Source organism: Trichechus manatus, unplaced genomic scaffold (assembly GCF_000243295.1).
Source record: "Trichechus manatus latirostris isolate Lorelei unplaced genomic scaffold, TriManLat1.0 scaffold00053, whole genome shotgun sequence".
Taxonomy (NCBI): domain Eukaryota; kingdom Metazoa; phylum Chordata; class Mammalia; order Sirenia; family Trichechidae; genus Trichechus; species Trichechus manatus.
In genome coordinates, this window is record NW_004443989.1 from 385,428 (window position 1) to 401,992 (window position 16,565).

A 16,565-nucleotide genomic window follows, 5' to 3' on the forward strand; every position below is an offset into this window, starting at 1 on the left:
AAAAAAAAAAAAAAAAACAAAAAAGCCTAGAAAAGTAGCAGCTTCAGGTATAAGGAGCAAGACAAAGGAAGAAGACATGGACAATACAAAGAAAAAAATCAGCAACAGTTCGTTAGGAATAACTGAGAGGACAACTTACACTAGTTAACTTATTTTCTCTTGTAGCTCAATGAAGTTTCTATCACCTTCATGAATATCCTTCCAGAAAGCAATACTGCAAGTTATCAAATGGACTCTATTATGACACATATAACCTTGAAAAAAAGAGATGCTAAGAAAAACAGGGAGCCCTGGCGGCGCAGTGGTTAAGAGCTCAGCTATTAAACAAAAGGTCAGCAGTTTGAATCCACCAGCAGCTCCTTGGAAACACTATGGGACAGTTCTACTCTGTGCTATAGGGTTGCTATGAGTCAGAATCGACCTGACAGCACTGGGTAACCAAAACAGCAACTCTGTCCGCACAGTCACCAACAAAGACACACTGTAGTCCAGAGGTATTGAAATCTAGGGTTTCAAAAAATTCTGAGTCAGGTACAAAATCAGCCCAAAACAATCACATCTGGGAATTCAGTGTCCTGGAAAAAATTCCACTGGGAGAAGGTCTGGGGTGTGGAATACTGTGTTCCACATTCATGAAAGCAGGAGACATTGAAGGAGTCCGTGGAGGGGATAAGAGGACAAGGATGGGATGTGTCAACTCACCCCAAATGAGGCTTTCTTCACTGGGGTATTTACCCACATTGATCATAAGACAAATGCAGCCTTCTCTTATGTTATAGACTTTAAAGGGCCCAGTGCCTTTGAACATGTGTGAGAAAAAGGTGGAACAGCAATATGGGACTGCAGAGCTTCGGTCGGATGGGGATCCAGAGACCTGTTATTCCACCAGGACTATTGCATTTCTGAGACTGTCCTCACTCCCTCAGCCACAGCAAAATCAACACGCTGTGTGTTTGTGGGGAGTTCGACTGGGAAGGAGCTGAGAGATTTATCTTGGTGATGTCGACCTTAAAAAATTACATGTGTCCTTTGATTATATCTGGACCCGGGAATTTAGCAAGAAATACTGTGATAAGAAGAAAATATTCAGAAAACCTGCCCCTCCTCATGTGCAGGAATTCAAGATTTCTACTCATTCATCTATATTCAAACCTCAAAATGATAGTCTGTGGAATCCTATGAACTCCCCTGCTTACCCATAAGGGGTAGGGGATTCTTCATCTTTTAGTAATCTCTGGTGGGAATCCCCACGGTGGTGGCCCTTCTTACTCTATCCACACTTACCCACAACACCTGCTCTGTAGAAATTTTTTCAGAAATGCTGCATATCACAGAGGCAAGCATGTACAGCTGAAGTGACAAACAGGAACAGGAGCAAAGTCCAGACAGGCAGGAAAGTTGGTTCCATGCCGGGAACCTAAGAGACACAAGAGGAGAGGTGATCATGACCCACTCACAGCAAAGCCTATTCCACCCACTAATGTCTGAAATAGAGCTGATTTTGTGAAAGCATCTACATTCTTAGATTTCTGTGGCATTGTGAAAGGTGGAGTTTTCCAGCCCAGAACTCACAGCAGAAAAGGTGCTGTGTCCCAAGTACAAATGATCTGCCTTCGCCAGTCTTCAGCATGCCGAAGGTTCTACAAGAAGCCAAAGCTCAAGGCGGGGGGTGGGGGGGTGGGGGGGAATAGTCATCACTAGGAGGAGTGGCTTGGGCATCATGGGATTGTGAGCCACACCCCTGCTGTTTAACCCTTCTAGAGATGAAGCCCCTGGCCATCTACCAGAGTGGGAAATAGGCAACCGGTGACAGTAGCTGTAACAGTTTCTTAATCAGACTTTCAAACACCCCCTTCTCTTAGCTTCACATGAACTCCTACTTCCAGAGAACTCATGCCTCCAATTCCTTTTTTGAGGGATGACAAATCTACAACCAACTGATAGACAGCCCATGATTCTTCTCCCAGTTCCTCACTCCCAAGGCCTACATCATCATCCTGCTTCCTTCCATGGGTCGTGGGTACCAATCCTGGTATGGAAGCCCCATACCATGCCCTGGGCAGTCAGTCAGACCCCTCTGAAAATCAGGAAAATGTCCAATCCCATGTCAGCCACATGCAAATGGTAGGAGACTCTCAAAACCTTTGACCACTGAGTGATTATTGTAATCCCTGGCCATTACGGTAAACCCTGGTAAACATCATGGACCAACATGCAGCAAGGGTAGATGTTATGTGTCTTGGTGTAGGCAGAGAACTTGATGCAGGTGTGGAGTGAGGAACCAGGCCTAGAAAGAACAGAGACAGAGACCATTCACTCCCCACACCTCTCCAGTGGCCAAATAGTGGGATATCACAGGCATATCGGGGGGAAATGGCCATACCCCTGACACACACACTTGGCCTCAATTCTGCCCCTTGGGCTGCAGCCAATTCCTTGTGAATCCTCTGGGAAGACAGAAGGTCCAAACTAGGACTGGGCACTCTACACACTCAAATCTCCTTCCTGGACCCCAACCCCAGGGATTTTTCTATTCCTAGGATTTCTAGCAGAGTGTCCATGGCATGCCTTATCTAGACTGATTCCAGATATGTCAGAATCCAGCAACTTCTTCAGCCCCAGGGGGTTATGGTGTCAGTTGGAGAGGGAGAGACAGTGCACTTCAGGGTAAGAAGGAGCAGAAGCGGGATTCCTAGATGAAGGAGAGTGTGATGGTTAAGACTGTGTGTCAACTTGGCTGAGCCATTATTCTCAGCATTTTGGCAGTCGTGTGATATTGTGGCCACTTCCCTGTTGAGATTTGATATGTGATCAATCCCATGATGGGATCTGCTGTGAGTAGCCAATTGGTTGAAGGGGAGTTTCCTTGGGTGTGTGGCCTGCATCAAGTATAGGTTGATGTTCTGGCAGGGCTCAGTGGCTTTTGCTCGTTCTGGATCCTGCAGCTGGCTCCTGTTTGTCTGACCTCCGGTTCTTGGGACTTGAGCTAGCAGCTTACCTGCAGTCTTGCCTGCCAATCTTGGGATTCTTCGATCTTCACAGCCTGTAAGCAACAGCCCTTCTCTCCGACCTGCCGATCTTGAGTTTGCCAACCCCTGCAGCTATGTGAATCAGGAGAAGTCTCTATCTGGAACCACGGGCTTGGGATGTTACAACCTCTACAACCGCGTGAGCCGTTTCGTTGATATAAATCTCTCTCTCTCTCTCTCTATCGAGAGAGAGAGAGAGAGATAGACAGATACGCTTTACTGGTTTTGCTTCTCTAGAGAACCCAGCCTAAGACAGAGAGATTGAAGGGTAAAAGACTAATTGAAAAAATACAGAGATAAGACCAGTCAACAATATGAGGTTCCAGTGATCTTTTTGAAGTTTATCAATATTTGAAATATTCTGAAGTTTACTGACACATATATAAGGGGTGCACATCAAAAGTGTAAATGTCTATATATTTTGACAAATGTTACACACCCCAAATTTCAGAACACAGATCAAGAGACTGTCCATTAAAGGCACCCTCAAAAGACAATTCTGATATCCTTGGCATGGTTCATAAGCTTGATGAGCGTAGTTTTTCAAGAGACCTGTGGTCTTTGGGAAGATCCTGAAATGCGCATGAGATAGCATGACCTGAGAGAACTGGACAGATGCATTGGATGATGTCATTAGTATCACTATTTGCAGAAAGAGGCAGCGAGACACAGTCACTGTCTAAACAATGTGAGCAATGTAAGCCCTCAGAGCAGATAGGGGCCATCGGGGTCACTGGAGGAGGTACATGCTGTCTTAGGCTGCATTCTCTCATCTTCTACAAAGCAAAACCAGTGAAATGTGTGTGTGTGTGTGTGTGTGTGTGTGTGTGTGTGTGTGTGTGTGTGTATGTATACATAAAGAGAGAGAGAGAGAGAGAAATATTTATCTCAAGGAAATGGCTCACATGGTTGAAGGGGTTGGCAAGTCCTAAGTCTGTGGGTCAGGCATGAAACTGAAGGCTTCTGACTCACATAGCTGCAGGGGTTGCTGAACCTAAGATAGGAAGGTAAGATGGCATGTCACTGGCTCACAGGTTGTGGAGACTGATGAATCCCAAGATCAGGAGGCAAGCTGCTACCTCAAGTCCCGAGAACCAGAGGTCAGATGATGACAAGCAGGATGCAGGATGCAGAGCGAAAGCCTTTCTGGAGCATCCATTTATACACAGGAGGCAGGAAATAGCCCCATGGAAACTCCTTTTCAACAGAATGGCTGCTCATTGGATCATGGGGGTGATTACACTATTACATAACTGCCAAATTACATCATAACTGCCAAACCACTGAAAATAATGGCCCAGCCAAGTTGACACACAACCTTAACCATCACAGCCCACCCCTTGTAAACTTGGTACCTGTACACATTTCCTTAAACCATAGATAATCTCTAAATAAAGCCAATTATAAAGTCATACTTGTAACATAATACAACTAACATGCATAAAACTGAAAACATGTGAGCCTATTTACATCTTATATTTTAAAAGTGAAGAAAACAAATATATTTGATGCACACATACAAAGAATTACTCAAAACAATAACAGTCTTTGTTTCTGCAACTGGTCACGTGATCATAGCCAGTACTTAGAACAACCTTCTTCCACCACCCATCCCGTATTCCCTTTACCCTCAGCAAGCACCTTAGCTGGTCGTGGTTCTGTGCCTGGTGGGGTGACCCAAACCTTCACTCCTGAAGGGTCTGGGCCATTAGCAGTCATGTCAAAACTGGGATGCTACAGTTTTCCATTGACTTTAATAACAGGGCATGGTAGTGATAAGAGATGCCCTGAGGGATCGCCTATATTCCAGACATACTCTTCTTTACCTCCATTATGTAATACCAATCCAATTTCCTCTTGGTAATCAGGATTAGTCACACTAGCCAATATGGTAACTCCCTTCTTTGCCTGTTGATCCAGAGGCATGAGGAGCCCAAAGTGCCCAGGTGGCATTCATAACTTCAGGTTCAATGGAATCAGGGACGTGTCTCCAAGTTGGTGCATTCCTCTCTTTGGAACTAAGACCTCTACAGCCACAGAGTACAGGGTCACAGGGACAAGAAGTAAAAATTTAGAATGGGTCACTAGGGGTAACAGTGAGTGGTACCACTCCCATTTCTACCCCTTGATTCCTGGACCCATGAATCCTGGTTACAGGAGAAACAGCACCATATATTGGATGACTGTTTAGAGCATATACAGCATATTGCTACCTAGTTGGTGCTGTAATTGTGCCTTTAAAATGCCATTCCATGGTTCTATCAAGCCAGCTGCATTAGGATGATAGGGAACATGGAAAGCCAGTGAATTCCATGAGTACAGGCCCCTTGCTGCATTTCTTTTGCTGTCAAGTGAGTTCTTTGATCCAAGGTGATGCTGTGTAGGATAGTATGACAGAGGATAACACATTCTCTAAGACTACAGATGGTAGTTTTGGCAGAAGCACTGCATGCAGCGAAGGTAAATCAGTATCCACAGTAAATGTCTGTATCAGTAAGAATGAAACACTGTCCTTTCCATGATGCAAGCAGTCCAATGTAACCAACCTGCCACAAGGCTGCTGGCTGATCACCACAAGGAATGGTGCCATATCGGGGACTCAGTGTTGGTCTCTGCTGCTGGCAGATTGGGCACTCAGCAGTGGCTGAAGCAAGTCAGTCTTGGTGAGTGGAAATCCATGTTACTGAGCACATCTTAACTTCCATCCCTGCCACCATGGCCACTTTGTTCATGAGCCCATTGGGCAATGACAGAAAGGAGTGTCTGGGGAAAGAGGATGACTTATTTCCATATAATGTGTCATCCTAGCCACTTGATTATTAAAATCCCCCTCTGCCAAGGTCAGCCTTTGGTGAGCATTAATATGAGACACAAATATCTTCATTTCTTTGGCCCTTCAGAGAGGTCTATCTACATACCTCTTCCCATACCTCCTTGTCATCAATACTCCAATCATATTCCTTCCAAGTCCCTGACCACCCAGCCAAACTACTGGCCACAGTCCATGAATCAATACACAACCACACATCTGGCCATTTATGACTCTATGACTCTGTGGGTCAGAAAACACGCAGTTCATGATGGGCAGCTCAAGCCACATGGTGATTTGGTGGCCCATGGTCAAGCATAAAGTCTCTACTAAGGCCCAGTAACAAGCTAAAACTTGTTTCTCAAAAGGAAAGTAGTTATCTGCAGAGGATGGCAGGGCTTTGCTCCAAAATCCTCAGGGTCTGTGATGTGATTCACCAATAGAGGTCTTTAAAAGACTCTGAACAGAATCCCTATCTGCCACTGACACTTCAAGCACCATTGGATCAGCTGGTTCATATGGCCCAGGTGGCACAGCCACTTGCATGGCAGCCTGATTGTGTTGCAGAGCCTTCTCTGCTTATGGGCCCCACTCAAAACTAGCAGCTTTACTGAGTCACTTGATAAACAGGCCAGAATAGCATACCCAAATGAGGGATATGTAGCCTCCAAAATCTAACGAGGCCCACCAGCCATTGTGCCTCCTTTTTAGTTGTGGGAGGGGCCAGATGCAATAACTGATTCTTCATTTTAGAAGGAATATCTTGACATGTTCCACACCACTGGACCCCTAGAAATTTCACCAAGGTAAAAGGTGCCTGAATTTTTTTTCAGATTAATTTCCCACCCTCTAACATGCAATCAGGCACCTAGTGGCACAATCGTTAAGAGCTCAGCTGCTAACCAAAAAGTCGGCAGTTTGAATCCAGTAGCCGCTCCTTGGAAACCTTATGGGGCAGCTCTACTCTGTCCTATAGGTTCGCTATGAGTTGGAACTGACTCCATGGCAATGGGTTTGGTTTTTTAATTTTTTTTAGTTCAGCACGCAAATGTCTTAAGAATGTGTAGAGTCATTGATACCCCTTCCTTACCAAGTCCAATCAGGATAATCTCATCAATGTAATGGACCAGTGTGATGTCTAGTGGAAGGGAAAGGCGATCAAGTCCCCGTAACTAAATTATGACATAGGGCTGGAGAGTTGATTTACCCCTGAGGCAGGACACGGAAGGTGTACCATTGGCCTTGCCAGCTGAAGGCAAGCTGCCCCAGTGGTCCTTTGAAACAGGTATAGAGAAAAAGCATTAGCTAGATCAACAGCTACATAACAGATCCCATGATAGGTATTAATTTGCTCAAGCAACAAAACCACATCTGTAACACTGGCTCTAACTGGAGTCACCACTTGGTTTAGTTTTCAGTAATCCACTGGCATTCTCCAAGATCCATGTGTTTTTTGCACAGGCCAAATAGGCAAGTTGAATGGGGATGTGGTGGGAATCACCACTCCTGCATCCTTCAAGTCCTTGCTGGTGGCAGTAATCTCTGCAATCCCTCCAGGAATGTGGTGTTGCTTTTGGTTTACTATTTTCCTAGGTAGTGGCAGTTCTAATGGCTCCCACTTAGCCATTCCTACCATAAAAGCCCTTACTCCATATGTCAGTGATCCATTGTGGGGATTCTGCCAGTTGCTGAGTATGTCTATTCCAATTATGCATTCTGAAACTGGGGAAATCACTACAGGATGGGTTCGGGTACCCACTGGACCCACTGTGAACCAAGGATGAGCTAAGATTCCATTAACAACCTGACCCCTATATGCCCTACTCTAACTGAGGGGCCATAGTGACGTTTTGGGTCTCCTGGAATTAGTGTCAGTTCAGAGCCAGTATCCAGTAATCCCTGAAAAATCTGATTATTTCCTTTTTCCCAGTGAACAGTTGCTCTGGTAAAAGGCCGTAGATCCCTTTAGGGAAGGCTGGGAGAAAGATTAACAGTATAAATTTTTGGAAGTGAAGTGAAGTCCTTCGTCAAGAGGACCCAGCCTCACCTACATTGAAGGGGTTGTGGGTCCATAAACTCACTCAAGTTCAGGAACTGACTGAGAGCTGTAACTCTCTATTCTAGTGATTCAAGTTAGACTGCCATTAACTTGACCCAGAATTTTTCCACTTGTACAGATCAAACAAATATTTAGTAGATGTCCCATCTATTTTACTCCTAGGGATACCGTGACTAAATAGTCAACACCATAAGTCCATACAAGTCAGACTATTTTGATTGCTGCTTTGATTCTGCTATCCATTATGGTAACCACATCCACCTTGCCTTTCCTGATTCAGTGGCATCATTTAGCCCCTACCACTATGGGGTCCCAATCAGCCCCACTGTAGTTAGGTGTTTTAATTCAGTTAGGGCAGTTGTCACTGAGAAATCTAACTTACATAAAATAGCAATCACAGCAGTCTTCAAGAATACTAAGCTCCCTTCACAAATTTGTTCCTCACCATTGTGGTAAAAGGTGTGTCCTCTGGGCACTGCATGTGCAGATCTTCAGGTCTAACCTGAGAAATCCACTCTAACATGCCAATTTCCCTAAGCCTTTGGATACCTTCTTCTACAGTATACCACTGTAGGTCTGGTACTTCAACTTGACTTAGTGTAGGCCACCGTTTAATCCATGCTTCAGCAAACCAACCAAATAACTATTAGATCTTTTCCTAACTTCTTGAGCTGAAACACTGAATGAAGAATTTGTGCTTAGTGGGCCCCTATGAATAAACTCAGACTGATCCTTGCACCATTATTCTACACCCTTAACAGCCATTCCCACACATATTCCCCAGGTTTCTGTCTGTACATATTAGAAAAGTCGGGAGGTGGGGCCAAGATGGCAGAGTAGTCAGACGCTTCCAGTGGACCCTTTTACAACAAAGGCCCCAAAAAACAAGTGATTTGATTATATATGGCAATCTGGGAGCCCTGAACATCAAAGGCAGAGTTGAGAAACCGGACTGAATGCAAGGGGACTGGAGAGACGGTTCGGAAGCAGCAAGGAGGTGCCAGACCTGACCCAGCAACAGCCTGAGCCCTTCAGGCCTGAGCAGCTCGTGAGTGAGCAGTGAGGCAGGCAAGTGGTGGTGCTCGGGAGGCGTGTTTTCCACACCGGAAGAGACCCAGCGCCAGAGAGTCTACATGGCCACCCAGAACCAGTGAGAAGCAGCCCTCATTGGCGAAAGATTGGTACTTGCTTACGGCTTACGGCGCAGATCAAAAACACCCCCCTTAGGCAAAAACCTCTCTCCCATTTACCTCCCTGCTCCCTGTTCTGCACTGGGTCCCAGATCGGCTTCAGGAATTGCCGAGATGGAAGTAGGATCCAACACACGCCCGGAGCCATTCTCCCTGCCTTGGAGAGTGAACAAATTAACAAATGGGAAAAAATAAACTGCTGGCTCCCCTAAGCCAGGAATCCAGAGTAGGCACAGCTACTTTGCCCAGGCATAGGCATAAAAGATCCACAGACTTTGAGTGCCTTTCCCCCTGCATAGACTTGTGTGGGCCCATCTCAACAGCATAGGCCCTCATTACCACAGTAGAACAGGGTATATACTGGAACTCTAACTTCAACTGTTTCAGCTGTGAAGTGGCAGGTTCTTGACATTTGACACTGCTCTGCCGATTAAGCAGGGTCTTCGCCTACACACATCAGGGGCCTGAGGACTGATGGCTCCACCCACGCCACCTAGCCACCTATGATAGGGGTCCATGAATAAGAGGAGCCCCCCAGTCCTTACAGCCAACCACATTAGGTGCTTATAGTCTGGCTGCAAAACCCACCCACCTATGTGCTCTAGGGAACAGGGACACACCTTCCTCCCGGACACTCGGGGATGGCCGTCAGTGCCCTGCCTTGCTCAGAGTGTGTCCCCCTGCTGCAGCCAGATGCCTATACCTACACCAATCACCCATGCCTGTCTAGGACTAAGTGAGAGCCTACACCACACACTTGGTGGCTATCCACCTGGGCACCTGAGCTGAATCTATACAGGAGGAGTGGGCGGACTCCTGAGCTCACATACCTAGTAACGGATCTAACCACCTGGTGACAGGACATTAGAGCTTCAAAGGTGCCAATAATCAAACTAGCTCATACGAGCAGCCTATTTGGGCATACCAAAACAAAACAAGAAGCTAGGACACAGTAAGAAAACATAAAATAAATAAATATAATAACTTATTGATGGCTCAGAGACAACAATCAATATCAAATCATATAAAGAGGCAATCCATGATGGCTTCAGCAAGATCCCAAAATAAAGAACCTAGAAATTTTCCAGAGAAGGAAAATTTCTTGGAATTACCAGAGACAGAATACAAAAGATTAATATACAGAACTCTTCAAGAGATTAGGGAGGAAATTAAGCAAAACACAGAAAAGCAAGAGAGGAAATTAAAAAGATTAGAGAAGAGCATAATGACAAATTTATCAGGCTGCAAGAATCCACAGAGAGACAGCAATCAGAAATCCAGAAGATTAACAATAAAATTTCAGAATTAGACAACCCAACAGAAAGTCACAGGAGCAGAACTGAGGCAACGGAAGTCAGAACTAGTGAGATTGAAGATAAAGCACTTGACACCAACTTATGTGAGGAAAAATCAGATTAAAGGATTAAAAAAACGAAGAAACTCTAAGAATTATGTGGGACTCTATCAAGAGGAATAACCTACCAGTGACTGGAGTACCAGAACGGGGGGGATAACAGAAAATACAAAGAATTGTTGAAGATTTGTTGGCAGGAAACTTCACTGATATCGTAGAAAAGTCAAGGAGTTCTTCTGGAGTGTAGCATACCTCCTTTTGTACTTCACCATTTGGGGCTCACTGGAACTTAAGTCTAGCTGTAATTCTAGAAGCATAAATGGGTGGTGGAGATATGTTCTGAGAACATTCAGCAATGTCCTGTAAGGCATCTGTCTCAAGCGATGCCCCAGGCAACGACTCAGACACCTCCCCAGGGGATAACTCAGACTAAGTCTCCTCAGACACAGTTGGGTTAATCTCATTAGATGAGGGTGGAGGGACTGATCATTCTACTGGTAAGCATGGCTTAGCAAAGATGGCGTAATTTCTTCAGATGGGAGAGGGCTGGTTTTGTTGGCAGAAGTGATGCAATGGAATTTAGGGGCTCATTTACCTAGCTTCCTGACTATCTGCCCATATGTCCCCGTCGCAAGTTTCAGGATTCCATTTCTTCTAAATCAATGCACTCACTTTAACTTCAGATACCATCTCAGGTTGGGAATTCAACTGGAGTTGTAATTCAGCCACTTTTACAATAAGACTCTGTGTTTGGTTTTTGGCAATATCAGCTCTGTTACTACAAGAAATAAGGTTTTCTTTCAGGGCACAAGTGGCAATTTTGAGGTCATTTATGTGTGCTTGAGCTGTGACTCTGAAGCCCTGAGGTCATATCTTTCTTTCATCACTTTGTCTAGCGAAAGTAGGACCAACCAGCTTCCTTATACTTCTCATGCTAACAACATTGTAAAAAAGTATCAAACATGCACTCACTCAGAGCCTCACCTCTCACTAATACTTGATCTATTGGTGGCAATATTTTGCATATTTCTGTTGCCACCTGACACCATGGATTAGCAGTGCCCTCTTTACTACTGGAAGCAGAGTCTTCAACATCTTTAGGACTAACCAGACTTGAAAATCAGTTTAGAAAACTTATCCTCACAATTTGTTTCTCTAGATCCACTCTTGATACCAAATGTCTTAGACTGGGTTCTCTAGAGAAGCAAAACCAGTAAAATGTATATATATGCATACATACATACATATATATAAATATATACACACACACATATATAAATACACAGAGAGAGAGAGACAGAGACAGAGAGAGAGAGACAGAGACAGAGAGAGAGAAAGATTTATCTCAAGGAAATGGCTCACACAGTTGTAGAGGCTGGCAAGTCCCAAGTATATGGGTTAGGCGTCAGGCTGGAGGCTTCTCCTGACTCATGTAGCTGCAGGGACTGACAAACCCAAGATCGGCAGGTCAGACAGCAGGCTGCTGTTTCACAGGATGCAGAGGCCAACAAATCCAAAGATCAGCAGGCAAGCTACTATCTCAAGTCCCAAGAATCAGAGGTCAGATGATGACAAACGGGATGCAGGATCCAGAGTGGAGCCTTGCTGGAACATCCATTTATATACCGAAGGCAGGTCACACCACCATGGAAACTCCCTTTCAACTGACTGATTGCTCACAGCAGATCTCATCATGGAGTTGATTACATTATTACATAACTGCCAAATTACGTTAAACCAAAAAAAAAAAAAAAAAACCCATTGCTGCTGAGTTGATTTAGACTCTCAGCAAGCCTATAGGACAGAGTAGAACTGCCCCACAGGGTTTCCAAGGAACATCTCGTGGATTCCAACTGCCAACCTTTTGGTCAGCAGCTAAACTCTTAACCACTATGCCACCAGAGTTTCCCCACATTATATTATAACTGCTAAACCACTGAGAATCATGGCCCAGCCAAACTGACATACGACCTTAAACATCACAGGTGTGGTACTGTACTTCAGGACATGAGGAACCATAGTAAGTTTGAGCTCCGATTCCTCCTTCCCTGGGTACCACCTCATTTGGAAAAAGAAGCATGGGAGAAGCCAGAGAAAACAGCAAGAGCAGAGGGAAGGTGCAGGTTCAGGTTAAGGGAGCAGGGAATAGGGAGAAGATTACTGGAGAAAAAAAATAAGCAACAGGCCCTGGGTTGCAGGAATAGCTGTGGGGGTGCCCACAGAACAGTTTCAACCATCTTCATCATTTTTCTCAAAGCTTCATCCCTGATCTTTGTTGACCTTCTCCCACAAAATTACATCACACTTTATCAACTGCAGTTTATTACTATCCATGACCACCATGCAGGAAAGATGCCATAGCCAAAAGGTCAGTACAGTGTGTCCAGATATCACTGACAAGGACACACTGCTGGTCACAGGTGGTCAGTCCCAAGGTTCACAATGCCATGAATCAGGTACAAAATCAGGCAAGCACTGCCAATTCTGTGAACACAAGTACCTGGGGGATAACTCAGTCAGTGGAATGCCTCAGGTGGGGACCCTGTGTACCTGGGGCATGGATGGGACCCACTTACATGGGTCCACCCAGAAAGATAAGAGGACAAAAAGATTGGCAGAGGTCAACATACCCCATGTGAGAAAATCTTCCTGGGGAATCCAGTGTCATTGTGGTTATCACACAGAATCACTGACTTAGTTAACCTGAAGATATCAAATTGTCTCTCAGAGCTTTTGGTCATCTGTGAGGAGGAACTGAATGAATGAAATGGGACTGAGGAGCTTTGGTGGGGTGAGGAGACAAAAGTGCTATTATTTCTCCAGGACCTCTTAGACACCTGAGACCCTCCTCAATCCCTCAGCCAGAGCAGAGTCAAGTGTCTGTGAGAAGATGAGTATAGGGAGGCACTGATGGATTAGTCTTGCTGATGCTGAACTCACGAAGGCACATATTTCCATCTGACATACCAACCACGCCATATCCATGTATCACAGACACAATATAAATACTAGAGGCCTCCAATGAGTTTTCCTTTATCAAGCTGAGAGGAACAGTATTGAAAAGAATGGAGTGAGGCCTCCAACTGCCATAGAAGCAAGTCAGGATATGTTCATTTCTGCCTGTGGTATCTCAGGAAAGGACATTTATCACCTATTTTCCTCAGGTTCTTCAGTGTGAAACTGCAGTCATTTTGCCCCTAAGATTGTTAGGAATACAGTGTTAAATAATGTAAATCATGGAGTACAGCCTGGTACATAGTAATTCCTCAATGCATGTTGCTGTTGATATTGTTACTTTCTTCATACTCATGACATATTACTTTTCTCTTGCTGTGGTAACTCAGTGGGTGGAAGGTCTAGGGTGGGGACTCTGTGTACCTGGGCCATGGACAGGACCCAAGTTGCAGGGGTCCATGCAGACAGATAAGAGGACAAACAATTTGGCTCAGGTCAACATACCCTATGTGAGAAAATCTTTGAATCCTGGCTGGGGAAAACAACAACATTGGCATTATGACAAGAGACTCACTGAATTAACCAATATAAAAATATCAAGTGTTCCTTCAGGACTCTTGATCTTCTATGAAGAGAAACTGATGCTTTAAATGGGACTGAGGAGCTTCTGTGAAAACAGGAATAAGGGTCTTGACATATCTCCAGGGCCTGTTAGAAACGTGAATTGCTTGGCTCTTTGCCTCCTTTGTCCATCTCCAAAGTATCTCTGTTACCCTTCTTCTCTTGTTGCAACTCTCTCTAGCTGCACCTGGTGAAAGTTCTCTTTAAAAGTTCTCCATTTTTAAGCATTCATCATAAAATTGGGCCACCCAGATAATCCAGGATAATTCCTCAATACCCCCTCACCCACAGAAGAGTGTGAAATATAAAAAAACAAAGACAGTTTGAACAAGGTTTATTAAGTGGTTTATCTGTGAGCAGAGAAACACTTGGGCCCAAACAGCACGAAGCTCAGGCTCAGGGAGTGAAGACAAGGGTTTTAAAGGCAGTGAGGAAACTCTAACAAAGATGTTTTGAGTGACGGTTTTAAGCTCAAAGTTTTTAATTTGGGGTAGGGTTTATAAAAGTGAGGAAAAGTAATTCATTGGTTACTTTGGGATATTGCGTCTTTATGACTAGTTTGGCCTCTGCTGATTTAGTCTGAAGGATTTTAAACTTCCAAACTGATATAAACCAGGCTCGCATGTCCCAGAAACTCCCTAAGTGGTAGAAATGGTTTGCATTTAGCTGGTATTACTCACTCAATAGCACCACAGAAGAAAGGCCTGGCAATAGGCTTCCATAAAGATTTCAAGAAAACCCTTTGGAGCAGTTCTACTCTGTAACACATGGGGTCACCAAGAGTCAGAATCTACTCAACAACACAGACAACAACATATCCTGGGTTAGCACGTCCCAAAGTATTTCAGTATGTTATCTCTTGGGAGAGGTTTGACTTTACACAGGACACCTGGCATAAATTTGGTGGCTCTCTGAAAGACAGGCCTAGGAAAATGCTCAAGGTTACTGTTATGACAGCCAAAATTTATTTCTAGAGTTTGAACCTTTAGCTAGAGTCAAGCGGGTTATGTGTTTGGGCAGATGACAATGGAGAAGCACTGAAGTAACTATCTTCTGTGCTTAACCTCATAAAGCTCCTTATTTTCACCTAACCTGGCTGATGACACCACCACCATTATATCCAATGTTGCATGTAATATGCACCAAGGATAGACACTATACACTTGCATCAAGTTTCTGTTTAAATCACCTAGAGAAACAGTGTTGAAGAGGATGGAGACAGGCCTCCAGCTGCCCTAGGATCCAATCAGGACGCAGGCATTCCTGCCTGTGCTATCTCAGGATAGGACACTGATCACTTCTGCCCCTCAGGAGGTGCCCTGGTGGTGCAATGGCTGAAGCACTTGACTATTAACTGAAAGGTCAGCAGTTTGAACCCATCAGTTGGGAGAAAGCTGTGGCAGTCTGCTTCCATAAAGATTACAGCCTTGGAAACCCTATGGGGCAGTTCTACTCTGTCCTATAGAGTCGCTATGAGTCAGAATCGACTCGACACCCATGGTTTTTTGGGTTTTTTTTTACATCAACACTGGGCCAACCCATGTATTAAGTTAGACCCAAAGGGGTCCTAGGGGTGTCCTGGACCTTCTGTCAGGTGCGGCAGGAGGAAGTGAGACCACACAAGAAGGCCAAAAACGAATTGAATTTAGTACTCACCACTCCAGATTGAAAACTGCAGCACGCCTTACCCACCGCCACACGGGCTGGCACCCGACAAGCTTGAATCGTAAGAGACGCTGCTGTCAGTCAAGCAGGGTGGGGCTCGGGGTTAGCGCGGTGGTCTAATTAGTTTAAAAGTTCAGCGCATTATCGCGAGAAAAGAGCCAGTTATCGAGGGAGCTACATGGGGCATTGCTGGGCCGGGCAAAGGGTAAGTAGGGCTGTGGAGAGATGGGGTTACGAGGTAATAAGGACTATCTACCCAGGAAGCCATGGGTCGAGGCCAGGAGAGCCAGTTACACCTTCCAACTGCTGAGAGACTGGGTGAAAAGAAAAGAACGGCCATGTAATAAAATGGAAAAAGGGCAAGTAGGAAGAATTAATAGAGGCCAAGCAGAAAATTACATAGGCCACAAATTGGCTTTAAGACACCAGAGAATCCAGGACAATCTCCCCAACTGAAGAATTTCACCTTAATCATTTCTGCAAACTCTCCTTTACCACGTAAAATAACATATTCACGGGTACAGAGGATTCCGATACAGATTTTGGAGGTGCCATTATTCAGACTACCAGATCTTACTGTTAGTTGCCATAGAGATACCTTCAACTCATGGTAGCACCCTGCGTTACAAAATAGAACTGCTCCATGGGGTTTTCTTGGCAGTAATCTAAAAGGAAGCAGATCGCCAGGCTTTTTCTCCCTCAGTACCGCTGGGTGGATTGAACTGCAACATCTAGGTTGGCAGTCAAGTGCAAATCATTTCCGCTACCTAGGGACCTTAACATCACCATTAATATTTAGTAGGAGTAAAATTGCAGCAATAAATAAAAAAGCATTATAAATGAGTTTCTACGGCATTTAGCCTCATGAAAAATGACAGGCACT